The sequence below is a fragment of the Cherax quadricarinatus genome, chromosome 86, assembly GCF_038502225.1.
Source record: "Cherax quadricarinatus isolate ZL_2023a chromosome 86, ASM3850222v1, whole genome shotgun sequence".
NCBI lineage: Eukaryota > Metazoa > Arthropoda > Malacostraca > Decapoda > Parastacidae > Cherax > Cherax quadricarinatus.
In genome coordinates this window covers 2,431,697-2,447,771 of record NC_091377.1, presented here as the reverse complement: position 1 = coordinate 2,447,771, position 16,075 = coordinate 2,431,697, and the positions used below count along the sequence as shown (strand labels likewise).

Here is a 16,075-nt window from a genome sequence, read left to right as displayed (position 1 = left end):
TTATTATTATTATTATTATTGTAATCATAACTAAGCGCTGAATACATCTCTTATATAATTTCATATTTATGGATTTTTTATAATGATTAAAAGGGGTTATACTGAATGTGGCTTGACTCAAGGAACTGGAGCAAAGGTCCAATTCCTTGGATCAAGAGCCCAGCATCAAGGAACCTCTCTTGAGGGGCATCAAAATGTTCAATAATGCCACAGTATTGAACATCTCACATGAGTTTAGTTTTTTTTGTGACTATAACAGCAGTAGCAACTTTATAACCATATAGGTTAAGCTCTTATTTTTGAATATAGACCATTATGTGGTACCTTTGGGGACGACCCCTCAAGTAGGATTTCATAATGCCATTGCTCCAAGGAGTTAAATCTGACCTCTCCTTCCTTGGATCAAACTCAATTGCTTCCCATCCTCCCAGGTGTTGTATGACCCTTACAGGTTTAGTGTGTGGTTGTCCCACTCACCTAGCAAGCAATTAGGTACCTGGGTGTTAGTCATAATGTCTCTGTATACAAACTTCTCGCACATTTTGAAAATTAACTTCAGTATGAAATGATCTTTAAATTCATGCAAAATTTCTCAACTCGGAAAACAAATTCAAGCTATTACGGCAAGAAAATATTCTGTAATATTAAGCAAAATAATTCTAAAATGCACACTGCAAAATCCACATATTTTTTTACTATAAATTAAATCTCTCTCATCTATTACAAGATGAAATTCATAATAATTTGAATATCCCTAAAACAAATTAGTCCAAAGAAAAAACTTCCTGGATTACATATAAAGATTGTTCATTATTTTTCTAAACTGCATCAACGAAAAATGCATCATGGTAAAAATTTACGACAAATTTGAATTTTGGTGCCCGTGATGTAGTTTGTTTCTCTAGGTCTGTCCTTATCCACTTCACACTTTTGGAAAGAAAAATATGTAAACAATTTTAATATAAAAAAAGGTTTACATTTAAAATGCATATTTGCATTGAGGTATATGTGGAGTCAAAAAATTTTATCTATGGAGGCAAAGAAGGGAATGTATGAAAGTATAGCAGTATCAACACTCTTATAAGGGTGTGAAGCTTGGGTGGTAAATGCAGCAGCGAGGAGACGGTTGGAGGCAGTGGAGATGTCCTGTCTAAGGGCAATGTGTGGTGTAAATATTATGCAGAAAATTCGGAGTGTGGAAATTAGGAAAAGGTGTGGAGTTAATAAAAGTATTAGTCAGAGGGCAGAAGAGGGGTTGTTGAGGTGGTTTGGTCATTTAGAGAGAATGGATCAAAGTAGAATGACATGGAAAGCATGTAAATCTATAGGGGAAGGAAGGCGAGGTAGGGGTCATCCTCGAAAGGGTTGGAGAGAGGGGGTAAAGGAGGTTTTGTGGGCAAGGGGCTTGGACTTCCAGCAAGCGTGCGTGAGCGTGTTAGATAGGAGTGAATGGAGACGAATGGCACATGGGGCCTGACGATCTGTTGGAGTGTGAGCAGGGTAATCTTTAGTGAAGGGATTCAGGGAAACCGGTTATTTTCATATAGTCGGACTTGAGTCCTGGAAATGGGAAGTACAATGCCTGCACTTTAAAGGAGGGGTTTGGGATATTGGCAGTTTGGAGGGATATGTTGTGTATCTTTATACGTATATGCTTCTAAACTGTTGTATTCTGAGCACCTCTGCAAAAACAGTGATTATGTGTGAGTGTGGTGAAAGTGTTGAATGATGATGAAAGCATTTTCTTTTTGGGGATTTTCTTTCTTTTTTGGGTCACCCTGCCTCGGTGGGAGACGGCCAACTTGTTGAAAAAAAAAAAAATTGACAAAGTAACACAAGATAATACAAATTTTATCTCTTTGCAAAGGTTAGAATGTGTGATTTACATGTTGTAAAGTGTTAAGTACAAAGAAAGCCACTAACATGCCTGAGCATTTCGGGCAGACTCGTCAGCGCTTCCAGATTACAGTCTCTCCTCACTTAGTGACATACTTGTTTACCGACCACTCGGACTTACGACCAGCTCTCCAACCAGTATGCAAATCTACGTATATTAGGGCTGATTTCCTCTATTCTGTTTATTACAGTAGTATACAGTACACTACTGTACAAACATTTAAAAATATACTAGAAACGTTATAAATAGTGCAAAGGTGACATAAAAAATATCTAAAGATGGTTGACAAACCCACTTGCAGTATGGTATGCTTCTCACTTAACGACCAGTTTGCTTACCGACCTGCTCTTAGGAATGGAACTCCATCATTGAGTGAGGAGAGGCTGCACTTAAAACTAGACAGACGTTATAGAGTAGTAAATTTTTATTCATTATAATATTTTGGCTAGCTCTCTATTGTAAAATTATAGTAGTGGTAAAAAAAATTATTGCAATTAGTACAATTTACAATGTTAAAACTGTAAAATTTTAAGTGTATATTAATATTTTATGTAGATCTAGCTGTCCTAAGTTTTTTGGGGATTTCTTGAATAGTTTCAAAATGGTTGAATGATTTAGTATGTGTTGGTATAGTTTAAGTTTGGGAGATGAGATGTTTTTTAATTATAGTCCTTAATTGATTAGCAGGCAGTGAACCTTTTGCTGGTTCAGTCAATGAATTCCAGATCTTAAGGACCCTTATGTGCATTGCACTTTTGCATAGGGAGAGTTGGACACGAGGGATGAGAGTTTTGTGCCTTGTGTTGTACCCGTGTGCTCTGTTGTAGCTATCAAGGGGCCACCCTATCAAGACTGGGTGGCCCGAAAAGGAAAAACTTTCACCGTCGTGTGTAATTATAAAACTGCAACATTAACACCCCTCCTTCAGAGTACAGGCACTGTACTTCCCATCTCCAGGAATCAAGTCTGGCCTGACAGTTCCCTGAATTCCTTCATAAATATTACCCTGCTCACAGTCCAACAGCCGGTCAAATCCTAGAAACCATTTGTCTCCATTTGCTATCTAACACGCTCACGCATGCTTGTTGCACACCAAACCTCCTTTACCCCTTCCCTCCAACCTTTTCTAGGCTGACCCCTACCCCGTCTTCCCTCCACTACAGATCTGTATACTCTCGAAGCCATTCTATTTCGTTCCATCCTCTCTACATGTTCAAACCACCTTAATAACCCCCTCGTCAGCCCTCTGGATAATAATTTTGGTAATCCCACAACTCCTTCTAATCTCCTTCTAATCTCACCTTCAAGGACCATAACATTGTATCAATCGCATCTGCTAGAAAAATGACAGGATGGATAATGAGAACCTTCAAAACTAGGGAGGCCAAGCCCATGATGACACTCTTCAGGTCACTTGTTCTATCTAGGCTGGAATATTGCTGCACACTAACAGCACCTTTCAAGGCAGGTGAAATTGCTGACCTAGAAAATGTACAGAGAACCTTCACGGCGTGCATAACGGAGATAAAACACCTCAATTACTGGGAGCGCTTGAGGTTCCTGAACCTGTATTCCCTGGAATGCAGGCGGGAGAGATACATAATTATATACACCTGGAAAATCCTCGAGGGACTAGTACCGAACTTGCACACGAAAATCACTCACTACGAAAGCAAAAGACTTGGCAGACGATGCAACATCCCCCCAATGAAAAGCAGGGGTGTCACTAGCACGTTAAGAGACCATACAATAAGTGTCAGGGGCCCGAGACTGTTCAACTGCCTCCCAGCATACATAAGGGGGATTACCAACAGACCCCTGGCAGTCTTCAAGCTGGCACTGGACAAGCACCTAAAGTCAGTTCCTGACCAGCCGGGCTGTGGCTCGTACGTTGGTTTGCGTGCAGCCAGCAGCAACAGCCTGGTTGATCAGGCTCTGATCCACCAGGAGGCCTGGTCACAGACCGGGCCGCGGGGGCGTTGACCCCCGGAACTCTCTCCAGGTAAACTCCAGGTAAACAGAGATTAGGAGGGAGTTGGTGATAATCTTCACATCAGCTTTGTGTTGGGCTAGATCCAAGCACAAATTCCATAGGTGAGGTAAGTATAGATTACAAAGTGGTTTAGTTTAATTAGTGCTGTTTGGGGTACATGGTACTGTATATTGAAAAAGGATGCTTACTCTTTTGGAGATCTTTCTGGCTATATGTTGGATGTGGATCTGAAATTTAAAAGGGTGCAGTCAAGGTGAAGACCTAAAAATTTGCCCTCAGTGTCTTGCTATGGGCAACCACTGATCAATGTTTTAAGTTGGATATTTAAAGCTGTTTCCAGACAAGATGTAGTAGGTTTTGTCTATATTAAGAGTGAGCTTGTTGGTCGTCACCCACGTAGATATTTTAGTATCTAACCAGTTTCCCTAAATTCCTTCTGATATGTTGCCTTGCTCACACTCCAACAGCCCATCAACCCATGAAACTGCTTTGTCTCCTCTCCAGTTTAACATGTACTAGTCTGTCTGATGTTCAAGCCCCTTGTAAAACAAATATCCTTTACCCTCTCTCTCGAATCTTCCCTGGGATGTCCCCTACTCCTCCCTTCCAACCCAGATTTGTACATCTTCATTATCCTATTCTGCTTCATCCTCTAAATGTGTATACTCTGACACTAGTATACACATTGATAAATATAACCACAGTGACACAGTCATATCAAAGCACTACTTTTACCCCCTTTCCCTAATTCCTAAATACCGTAACCTAAGCCTCTCTGCTTAAAAACTCTTTACTATTCTTAGTAAACAACATCTAATACATTTGCCACATCTGCCATGTTACTTCCCTATCCACTCTATCATTTACCGCTTCTAAAGCCATAGAAACAACAGTTCCTTACCTTAAGTAATTGTTCACTTGTAAACAGAGAATATGATGTTCTTCAGCTTGTGTTAGACATCAGGAAAGACTTTTCTTTAAGTTCATTGTTTTTAACTACATTTCGGTGATCAGTCACCATCAGGATCTGTAAAGTATTAAATAAATGTACACACTACCAAGACAGATTTCTTACATGTTAAAAAAGATTAAAATATGAGAATATAAAGTCTAAAACATTCCAAGGCAATGTCTGATATAGATGGAGACACTTGTGTTGAACAGGACCAGTCCACGTTGACTAGTGAAAAACCTAAACAGGTATTTTTACTAGTCTGAGTAGTTTGCATAATCCCAGCTTCCCTATCTAGAGTGGGAATCCCTGTATCCTATAACCCCAGTTTCCCTATCTAGAGTGGGAATCCCCGTATCCCATAACCCCCAGCTTCCCTATCTAGAGGGGGAATCCCCGTATCCCATAACCCCAGCTTCCTTATTTAAAGTCGAGTGGGAACCCCAGTATTTCATAACCTCAGCCTCCTCTACATCACCCTGCAACCTCTGAACCTTCAAGAAGTGGAGGAGCTGCAGCTAAATCCAATGAAAAAAGTTATAGCCTACGCCTCCCAAGAGGGCCAGGAGCTGAAGATCAACCCTCACAGGAGGGCCAAGAGCTGCAATATTTCGAGCACTAAATGTCTGAAGTTGAAGGAGGCGTGGATGGGGAGAAATGGGAGTGGGGTGTTAGGGTGGACAGGGAGGTATAAGACAAGGTAGGAAGATGTGGGTGAGGCAGGGAGATGTGTGGGTGAGGCAGGGAGATGTGTGGGTGAGGCAGGGAGATGTGTGGGTGAGGCAGGGCGGTGTATAAGTGTCGTAATAAGGTCTGAAGGTGAGAAACATGTGAAGGGGCACGAAAGACAGGTGTGGGAGCACGACAGACAGGGGTGGGAAGCACAACAAAGGCATGGGGGCACAGCATACACATTTGGGGGTATCCCCACACCCACAATAACCATTAACCTGCCTGGGTGAGGCAGGTGGTGGTGCTCTCAAACAACACTTCCTACCTCAAACTAGTTTCTATCTTTTTACATCAGAGTAAAAAACACGAAAACTTAGCATCAGAGACTGGTGGGTGGCAAGGGCGGGTGTTAGTTAGATAGGGTGTAGATAGATTAATTTAGCAAAATAAGAAAAACTTCAATATGACCACCAGAGCGTTGTCCGTTAGATATTAAAATTGGAATATATTTCAGTTGTATTCTAATATGAATCCGACACCAGACGTAGCTTTTATGCTATGCTGGCGAAGGGCACTTGATCCAAGGAATCTGATTTATCTTCCCCTTCTATGTATTAAGCCTGATTGATTTTCTCTGAATCTCTATTCATTATATGGCCCCTACGGGCAGCGTGCGCGCGCGCGCGCGTGTGTGTGTGTGTGTGTGTGTGTACTCACCTATTTCTACTCACCTATTTGTGGTTGCAGGGGTCGATTCATAGCTCCTGGCCCCGCCTCTTCGCTGATTGCTACTAGGTCCTCTCTCTCCCTGCCCCATGAGCTTTATCATACCTCGCCTTAAAACTATGTATGGTTCCCGCTTCCACTACGTCACTTTCTAGGCTATTCCACGGTCTGACTACTCTATGACTGAAGAAATACTTCCTAACATCCCTTTGATTCATCTGAGTCTTCAACTTCCAATTGTGACCTCTTGTGTCTGTGTCCCATCTCTGGAACATCCCGTCTTTGTCCACCATGTCTATTCCGTGCAGTATTTTATATGTCGTTATCATGTCTCCCCTGACCCTCCTGTCCTCCAGTGTCGTCAGGCCGATTTCCCTCAACCTTTCTTCGTAGGACAATCCCCGTAGCTCTGGGACTAGTCTTGTTGCAAACCTTTGCACTTTCTCTAATTTCTTGACGTGCTTGACTAGGTGTGGATTCCAAACTGGTGCTGCATACTCCAGTATGGGCCTTACGTAAATGGTATACAGAGTCTTAAACGAATCCTTACTGAGGTATCGGAACGCTATCCGTAGGTTTGCCAGGCGCCCGTATGCTGCAGCAGTTATCTGATTGATGTGCGCCTCAGGAGATATGCTCGGTGTTATACTCACCCCCAGATCTTTTTCCTTGAGTGAGGTTTGCAGTCTTTGGCCATCTAAACTATATTGTGTCTGCGGTCTTCTTTGCCCTTCCCCAATCTTCATGACTTTGCATTTGGCAGGGTTAAATTCAAGGAGCCAGTTGCTGGACCAGGCTTGTAGCCTGTCCAGGTCTCTTTGTAGTCCTGCCTGATCCTCATCCGATTTGATTCTTTTCATTAACTTCGCATCATCTGCAAACAAAGACACTTCTGAGTCTATCCCTTCTGTTACGTCGTTCACATATACCAAGAACAGCACAGGTCCTAGGACTGACCCCTGTGGAACCCCGCTTGTCACAGGCGCCCACTCTGACACCTCGTCGCGTATCATGACTCGTTGTTGCCTCCCTGTCAGATATTCTCTGATCCATTGCAGTGCCTTTCCTGTTATGTGTGCCTGATCCTCTAGATTTTGCCGTAACCTCTAGTAAGGAACTGTGTCGAAGGCCTTCTTGCAGTCCAAAAATATGCAGTCGATCCACCCCTCTCTCTCTTGTCTTACTTCTGTCACCTTGTCATAAAACTCTAGTAGGTTTGTGACACAGGATTTTCCTTCCCTGAAACCGTGCTGGTTGTCAATTATATACTTGTTTCTTTCCAGGTGCCCCACCACTCTCCTCCTGATGATCTTCTCCATGACCTTGCATACTATACACGTTAGTGATACAGGTCTGTAGTTTAGTGCCTCATGTCTGTCTCCCTTTTTAAAAATTGGGACTACATTTGCCATTTTCCATACCTCAGGGAGTTGCCCAGTTTCAAATGATGTGTTGAAGATCTTTGTTAATGGCTCACACAATATCTCTGCTCCCTCTTTAAGGACCCACGGAGAGATGTTGTCTGGTCCCACCGCCTTTGAGGTGTCAAGTTCGCATAGCAGCTTCTTCCCCTCCTCCTTGGTTATATGTACCTTATCCAGCACTTGCTGGTGTGCCCCCCTGCTCTGATTTTCTGGAGTCCTACTGGTTTCCACTGTAAATACCTCTTTAAATCTTGTGTTGAGCTCCTGACATACCTCTTGGTCGTTTCTTGTGAATTCCCCATCACCCTTCCTCAGTCTGATTACCTGGTCCTTGACTGTTGTTTTCCTCCTGATGTGGCTGTACAACAGCTTCGGGTCAGTCTTTGCTCTTTTTGCTATGTCATTTTCATATTGTCTCTGAGCCTCCCTTCTTATCTGTGCATATTCGTTCCTGGCTCTTCGGCTGATTTCTTTATTTTCCTGAGTTCTCTGTCTTCTGTACCTTTTCCATTCTCTAGTACACCTAGATTTTGCCTCCCTACACCTTTGGGTGAACCAAGGACTCGTTCTGTTCTTCCCATTATTTCTGTTTCCCTTGGGAACAAACGTCTCCTCTGCTTCCTTGCATTTTGTTGTTACATAGTCCATCATTTCTTGTACTGGTTTTCCTGACAGTTCCCTCTCCCACTGAATGTCTTGAAGGAAGTTCCTCATGCCTGAGTAGTTCCCCCTTTTGTAGTTTGGTTTTTCCCAGCCTATTCCTGCTACTCTCTCCACTTGGAGCTCAACTATGTAGTCGAAGCACAGAACCACATGATCACTAGCTCCCAGGGGCCTTTCATACATGATACCCTCGATGTCCGAACTACTCATGGTGAATACAAGGTCCAGCCTTGCTGGTTCATCCTCTCCTCTCTCTCTCTCTGGTAATGTCTCTAACATGTTGATGCATGAGGTTTTCCAGTACCACATCCATCATCTTGGCTCTCCATGTTTCGGGACCCCCATGGGGCTCCAGGTTTTCCCAGGTAATCTTCTTGTGATTGAAATCACCCATAACTAGTAACTTTGCTCCCCCCATGTGTGCTCTCCTGACCACCTCGGCTAGTGTGTCGATCATTGCTCTGTTGCTCTCATCGTATTCTTCTCTTGGCCTCCTGCAGTTCTGTGGTGGGTTGTACATTACTGCAATTATCACCTTATGTCCCTCAGACTGGATTGTTCCTACTAAGTAGTCCCTTTCGCCCGTGCCATCCATTCCTTCCATTTTCTCAAAACCCCACTGGTTTTTAACGAGCAGTGCAACTCCTCCTCCCCCTCTCCTCCCTCTGTCTTTCCTGAGGATTTGATATCCAGATGGAAAGATTGAATCTGTTATTATTCTGGTGAGTTTTGTTTCTGTGAGTGCTATTATGTCTGGGGATGTCTCTTTGATTCTTTCGTGCCACTCCTCATACTTGTTTGTTATTCCATCTGCATTTGTATACCACACCTTCAACTTCTTTTCTAAGACTGTGGTCTGGTAGGTATATTGGGGTTGGGGAAGTGGGAGACCTGGTAAGGAACTATGGGTTGTTGCTGTGGGGGTGGAGTTTGTAATGTAGTGGGTGGGGGCATTGGATGTGGCATGGGTGTTTTGATTTAGAGTGTTTGGTTGCACTGGGGTTGACCTGGTTGGGAGGCTTCTATAGGAAGTTGTGAGGGAGGCTGTATTTGATCTTCTTCCTGGGTCTGGGATCTCCTGTCTTTCTCCATCCCCTCTCTTTCCTCCTTTCGCCTTTGTACCATCTCTCAGTTTTTGCCTTTCTTCTTGTGTTCTGTCGCGGTCGAGATACACCTTCCTGTATGCCGGCATGTTCCTTAATCGTGCTTTCTCCTGCAGGATCCTGTTCCGAGTCGCTTCTGCCTTGAAGGTCACTTTCACTGGCCGGGTTCTTTTTTTTACAAACCCCCCTATTCTCCAAAAATTTTCCAGCTGGGTCATGTCGTCTTCTCCTATTGCTTTCATGATGCTTTCAATTGCTTTTTTTCCCTTGTTTTCTTGCTTCATATGTTTCCCTTTCAACTTCCTGTGTGTGTGTGTGTGTGTGTGTGTGTGTGTGTGTGTGTGTGTGTGTGTGTGTGTTACCAAGTTGTGGTTGCATGGGTCGAGTCACAGCTCCTGGCCTTGCCTCTTCACTGGCCGCTATTAGGTCGCTCTTCCTGCTCCATGAACTTTATCATACCTTCTGTTAAAGCTATGTATGGATCCTGCCTCCACTACATCACTTCTCGGATTATTCCACTTCCTGACAACTCTATGACTGAAGAAATACTTCCTAACATCCTTGCGATTCATCCGAGTCTTCAACTTTCAACTGTGTTCCCTTGTTGCTGTGCCCCATCTCTGGAACATCCTATTTTTGTCCACCTTGTCGATTCCTCGTTATCATATTCCCCCCCCCCCCATCTCCTGTCCTCCAGTGTGGTCGATTTCTCTTAACCTTTCCTCGTAGGACATACCCCTTAGCTCCGGGACTAGTCTTGTTGCAAAGCTTTGCACTTTGTGTGTGTACTCCCCTAATTGTGGTTGCAGGGGTCGAGAGAGAGCTCCTGGCCCTGCCTCTTCACAGATCGCTACTAGGTCCTCTCTGCTCCATGAGATTTCCAATTGTGACCCCTTATTTCTGTGTCCCCTCTATGGAACATCCCTTCTGTCCACCTTATCTATTCCATGCAGTATTTTACATGTCGTTATCGTGTCTCCCCTAACCCTTCAGTGTCGTCAGGCCGATTTCCCTTAACCTTTCTCCGTAGGTCATTCCCCTTAGCTCTGGAACTAACCTTGTTGCAAATCTTTGCACTTTCTCTAATTTCTTGACGTGCTTGACCAGGTGTGGGTTCCAAACTGGTGCTGCATACTCCAGTATGGGCCTGACGTACACTGTACAGTGTCTTGAACGATTCCTTACTAAGGTATCGGAACGCTATTCTCAGGTTTGCCAGGCTCTCATATGCTGCAGCAGTTATCTGGTTGATGTGTGCTTCCGGAGACATGCTCTGTGTTATGCTCACCCCAAGATCTCTCTCTTTGAGTGAGATTTGCAGTCTTTGTCCACCTAGCCTATGCTCTGTCTGCGGTCTTCTTTGCCCTTCCCCAATGTTCATGACTTTGCATTTGGTGGGTTTGAATTCGAGAAGCCAGTTACTGGACCACGTGTCCAGCCTGTCCAGGTCTCTTTGTAGTCCTGCCTGATCCTCAGCTGATTTAATTCTCATTACCTTCACATTATCTGCGAACAGGGACACTTCTAAGTCTATACCTTTCATCATATCATTCACATATACCAAAAATAGTACTGGTCGTAGGACTGACACCTGTGGGACCCCGCTCGTCACAGACGCCCACTGCGATACCTCATCACGTACCATGACTCATTGTTGTCTCCCTGTCAGGTATTTTCTGATCCATTGCAGTGCCCTTCCTGTTATACGTGCGTGATCCTCCAACTTCTGCACCAATCTCCTGTGAGGAACTGTGTTGAAGGCCTTCCTGCAGTCCAGGAAAATGCAATCAACCCACCCCTCTCTCTCTCTCTCTCTCTCCCTCTCGTGTCTTACTTTTGTTACTTTGTCATAAAACTCCAGAAGGTTTGTGACACACGATTTGCCTTCCATGAATCTGTGCTGGTTGGCGTTTATACTCTTGTTCCGTTCCAGGTGCTCCACCACTCTCCTCCTGATAATCTTCTCCATGACTTTGCATATTATTATTATTATAATCAAAAAGAAGCACTAAGCCACAAGGGCTATACAGCGCTGCAGGGTAGGGAAGGAAGCGAGGGTATTGGATGGCAGAAGGGAGGAGGGATGATCAGCAGGTTACAGAAAACAGCGGGGCAGGGGATAGTACGGGGGTAGAGGGTAGCAAGAGATTGAAGTAGAAAGGGCTGAAGGTATCAGAATTTGTGAAGTAAGTCAGTTGTTGTCAAAAAGTCAATGAGAGAGTCTGGATGAAAGGTGGGTCTATCAGCGAGAAGGGAAGGTAAGGAGAGAGTAGCGGAGCGAAGACGACGACAGAGGTAAATTCTGCGTGCTCGTTGATAAAGTGGGCAGTCCAACAGAATGTGGCTGACTGATAATGGAGCTTGGCAATTCTCACAGAGAGGAGCAGGACGCCTCTCCATGAGATATCCATGAGTAAGACGAGTATGGCCAATGCGAAGACGGGAGAGAGTAGTCTCCCAACCTCGACACTGGTGATAAGAAGACGGCCAGTAACCTATACTCGGTTTAATAGATTGAAGTTTGTTGCCGAGCATAGTAGACCAACGTTGTTGCCAACGGGTGTGAAGGTGGGAAGATATTGCAGCAAAATAGTCCATAAATGGAATACCTCTATAAGAAACTGGTAGGTCATGTACTGCTGACCGCGCAGCAGTGTCTGCCTGTTCATTGCCCTGTACGTCAACATGACCAGGGACCCAACAAAAAACAATATCTTTATGCTTGGTAAAGATGCGGCGTAGCCAAAGTTGGATACGGAGGACTAAGGGGTGAGGTGTATCAAATTTTTGTATAGCCTGTAAAGCACTAAGGGAGTCTGAGACAACCACAAATGATGACACAGGCATAGATGCAATACGGATAAGTGCTGTAAGGATGGCATACAATTCAGCAGTAAAAATACTAGCCGAAGATAGTAAATGCCCTTGTACGACGCTGTCCGGAAACACTGCTGCGAATCCTACGCCGTCAGAAGACTTAGAGCCATCTGTGTACACGGCAATGGCATGAGAATGAGAGTGAAAGTGGTCAAGAAAAAGAGAGCGGGAAGCGACCGTAGACAGTTGGGCTTTCGAGCAAGGGAGGGAGAAAGAACAGACTCGAACAGCTGGAACTTCCCAGGGGGGTAGGGAAAAGTGAGATGCTACATGTACATAGAAAGGTGGTAGTTGAAGAGAAGACAAGAGCGAATGAAGGCGAAGAGAGAAGGGATGGAGTAAACAGGGGCGGCGAACAAATAAAGAATGTCTACTAATATCAGTGACCATTCTATAAATGGAAGGATTGCGGAGATCATGAGAGCGTACATAGTAGCGCAGGCAATGGGCATCACGGCGATCGGATAAGGATGGAACGTTCGCTTCTGTATAGAGGCTCTCGACAGGGGAAGAGCGAAAAGCACCAAGGCATAAACGTAATCCTTGGTGATGAATGGGGTTAAGGCTAGAGAGAGTAGCAGGAGATGCCGCTGAATAGATCTGGTCACCATAATCAAGTTTCGATAAAATAAGGGTGGAATGTAGGCGGAGGAGGGTTCGACGATCAGCTCCCCATGAAAGATGAGCAAGGGTTTTAAGAAGGTTCAGCCGGCTGTGACAAGTTGCCTTCAGAGAGGTAATGTGAGGTTTCCAGGATAACCTACGATCAAAGAGGAGGCCCAGAAACTTGACTGTATCACGTTCAGGGATACGGGAGCCATAGAGGTACAAAGGATGATCGGAGATGACAGAGCGTCTAGTGAAAGTAATTTGGTGGGTTTTAGTGCTGGAAAATTTAAACCCACGTGTGGTGGCCCAATTGGAAACACGGTCGACTGCATGTTGGAGAGAAACTGTAATGAGGTGACAGTCAGCGCCTGCACAGGCAATAGCGAAGTCATCAACATAGAGTGATGACCAAATATTTGATGGAAGACTAGAGGCCAAATCATTAATAGCAAGGAGAAAAAGTGTTGTGCTCAGAACACATCCCTGGGGGACACCTTCAGCTTGGATAAAGTCCGGGGAGAGCACATTATTAACCCGAACACGGAAATGCCTGTCAGTTAAAAAGTTCTTAAGGAAGGATGGTAGATTGCCTCGAAGGCCTAAGGAGTGGGCTTGGGCTAAAATATTATACCTCCAAGTTGTGTCATATGCCTTCTCAAGGTCAAAAAATATGGCAATAACTGAGTGGTTATTCGCAAAGGCATTACGAACATACGTATCCAAGCGTAGTAAGGGGTCTATGGTAGAACGTCCCTTACGAAAGCCATATTGACGAGTGGAGAGACTGTTATGTGTCTCTAAATACCACACTAAACGTCTATTTACTAGGCGTTCCATTACTTTGCAAACTGCACTGGTAAGAGCAATGGGACGATAGTGGGAGGTTTCATGTCCCGTAGTGCCTGGTTTGCGGAAAGGGAGAACAATGGCGGATTTCCACAGCTGTGGAAGAACTCCTTGTGACCAAATAAGATTGTAAAGGCGTAATAGGACTGCAAGGGCTGACTGATGTAAATGTTGTAGCATACGAATATGAATGTCGTCGGGCCCAGCTGCCGATGATCGGCAAGCTGAGAGTGTTGCCTCCAGTTCTTGAAGTGTAAAAGGCACATTATACTGTTCTTCTCTGAGAGAAGAAAAGTCCAAGGGTGCTAACTCTCTGGCAGACTTTGAGGAAAGAAATGAGGGGCATAGATGGAGTCCCTGAGAAATACGGACCAGATGATTGCCAATTTCATTGGCAACATCTAGTGGGTTTGCTATATCAACACCGGCAACCCGCAGAACAGGAGCCGGGTCAGGAGAATATTTACCACTCAGTTTTCGTACTTTTTTCCAGACTGCACTCATAGAGGAAGCAGAGGTGATGGTGGAGACATAATCTCGCCAGCAAGTGCGTTTAGCGTCACGGATGACACGGCGAGCGATCGCACGCTTCTGTTTAAAATCAAGGAGTCTCTCTGTGGTTCTATTGTACCGGTACCTGCCCCATGCAGCGCGTTTCAAACGTACTGCACGAGCACAAGCAGGAGACCACCAAGGCACGCATTTCTGAGAATGCCTGCCCGAAGTTTGGGGTATAGAATGAGAAGCTGCGGTTAAAACGGAGGACGAGAAGAGGTGTAAAAGCTCATCGATGGAGGACGAAGAAGGAACCTCTCTAAAAACAGTTAGGTGTGAGTAAAGGTTCCAATTTGCCCGATCAAATTGCCAGCGTGGGATGCGAAGAGGTGGTGAATATGAAGGGGAAGTAAGAATGATTGGGAAATGATCGCTGTCATGTAAGTCCGGGAGAACAGACCAAGTGAAGTCTAATGCGGTGGAGGAAGAGCAGACTGAGAGATCGATGCAAGAGAGAGTATGAGTCCGAGGATCAAAATGGGTGTGCGTACCTGTATTTAAAACATGGAGGGGGTGGGTGGCAAGAAAAGCCTCTAACTGAATTCCACGGGAATCACAGTGAGACCCCCCCCCCCAGAGGAAATGGTGGGCATTAAAATCACCAAGTAACAGAATCGGTGGCGGTAATGACGAAACAAGAAAGGCAATATCCGGAATAGATAATGCCCGAGAAGGAGAGAGATATAAAGAACAGAGCGTATACCACCTATGCAAGTGGATACGGGCTGCTGTGTAATGCAGCGAAGTATGAACAAATAGCTGATGGTACGGAATATCAGTGCGTAGAAGAAGGGCACTTTCATTAAAGGTCCCATCAGGAAAAGGATCTGAAGAATACAATAAATTATAGCCTGAGATGGGAGAGATAACAGCAGAGTGTAATTTTGGTTCCTGTAAGCAAACACCAACAGGGGCAAACTGGGAGAGTAACATCTGAAGCTCACTCCGATTACCCCTGAGGCCGCGTATATTCCACTGTAAATAGGCCATGATTGGCAATGATAAAGATACTTGAAATCCGCAGGTAAGGGTTCCTACGGACTAGAGGGGTTAGAAAAGTCCACATGCGGAGGCAGTGGAAAACGTTCAAGCAGCGAAGGAACGGTGCGCTGTGAAGAAAGGAGTTGCGCAGATGGAGGAGAGGAGAGAGAAGGAACAGAGGGTGGATCAGTGTCCATTGATGGTTTGGTCTCTGCAATATATTCAGAGATTGCTTCAAGTGTTTCGGAATTCAGAGACGTCGTATGGGAGACAATATTGGAAATGGTAGGGGGAGGATGAGTAAAGATTGGAACTGTATTGGACTGTACCAAGGTAGGGGGGGGGCGAAAGGGTGGAGGGAACTGGAGAAGCGTGGAAGGGGATAGAAGAGGCAGAAACCTGGGAGGTGGCAGAAGAGGAAGAAACCTGGGAGGGAACAGGGGAGGAAGGTACAGTACGAGGAGGAGGGTGAACCTCTACACTTGTAACAGAGCCAGTGAGAGGGGGAGAACCAGGGACAGAGACAGGGAGGGTAAAATGAGGAGGTGGAAGATGGGTAGGAGGTGTTAACGGACCTTTTTTTGACTTTTGAGAAGTAGAGGGACGATTGGGAGGAGGTGTCATACGAGATCTCGTCGTTACTGAGGCTTGTGAGAGAGAACACGAAGAAGCGAGATCAGACTGAGGCGTTGAAGTAGGGACGTCTGAGCCGAGGACAGCAAAAGGATTAGATACAGGAGTGACTATGGGAGAGGTAACCACAGAGGTGGGTGTAGA

At 44.9% G+C, this 16,075-nt stretch overlaps 1 long non-coding RNA gene across 3 annotated transcripts in view; it reads right to left on the bottom strand.

The window, feature by feature from the left end:
* The window catches only part of LOC138855240 (uncharacterized), a 218,532-nt gene that overhangs the window by 480 nt on the left and 201,977 nt on the right, over positions 1-16,075 (bottom strand). For all 3 annotated transcript variants that reach the window (XR_011394429.1, XR_011394430.1, XR_011394431.1), the window contains one exon: positions 4,792-4,917. This is a non-coding gene — a long non-coding RNA (uncharacterized lncRNA). The remainder of the gene's footprint in view (positions 1-4,791; positions 4,918-16,075) is intronic.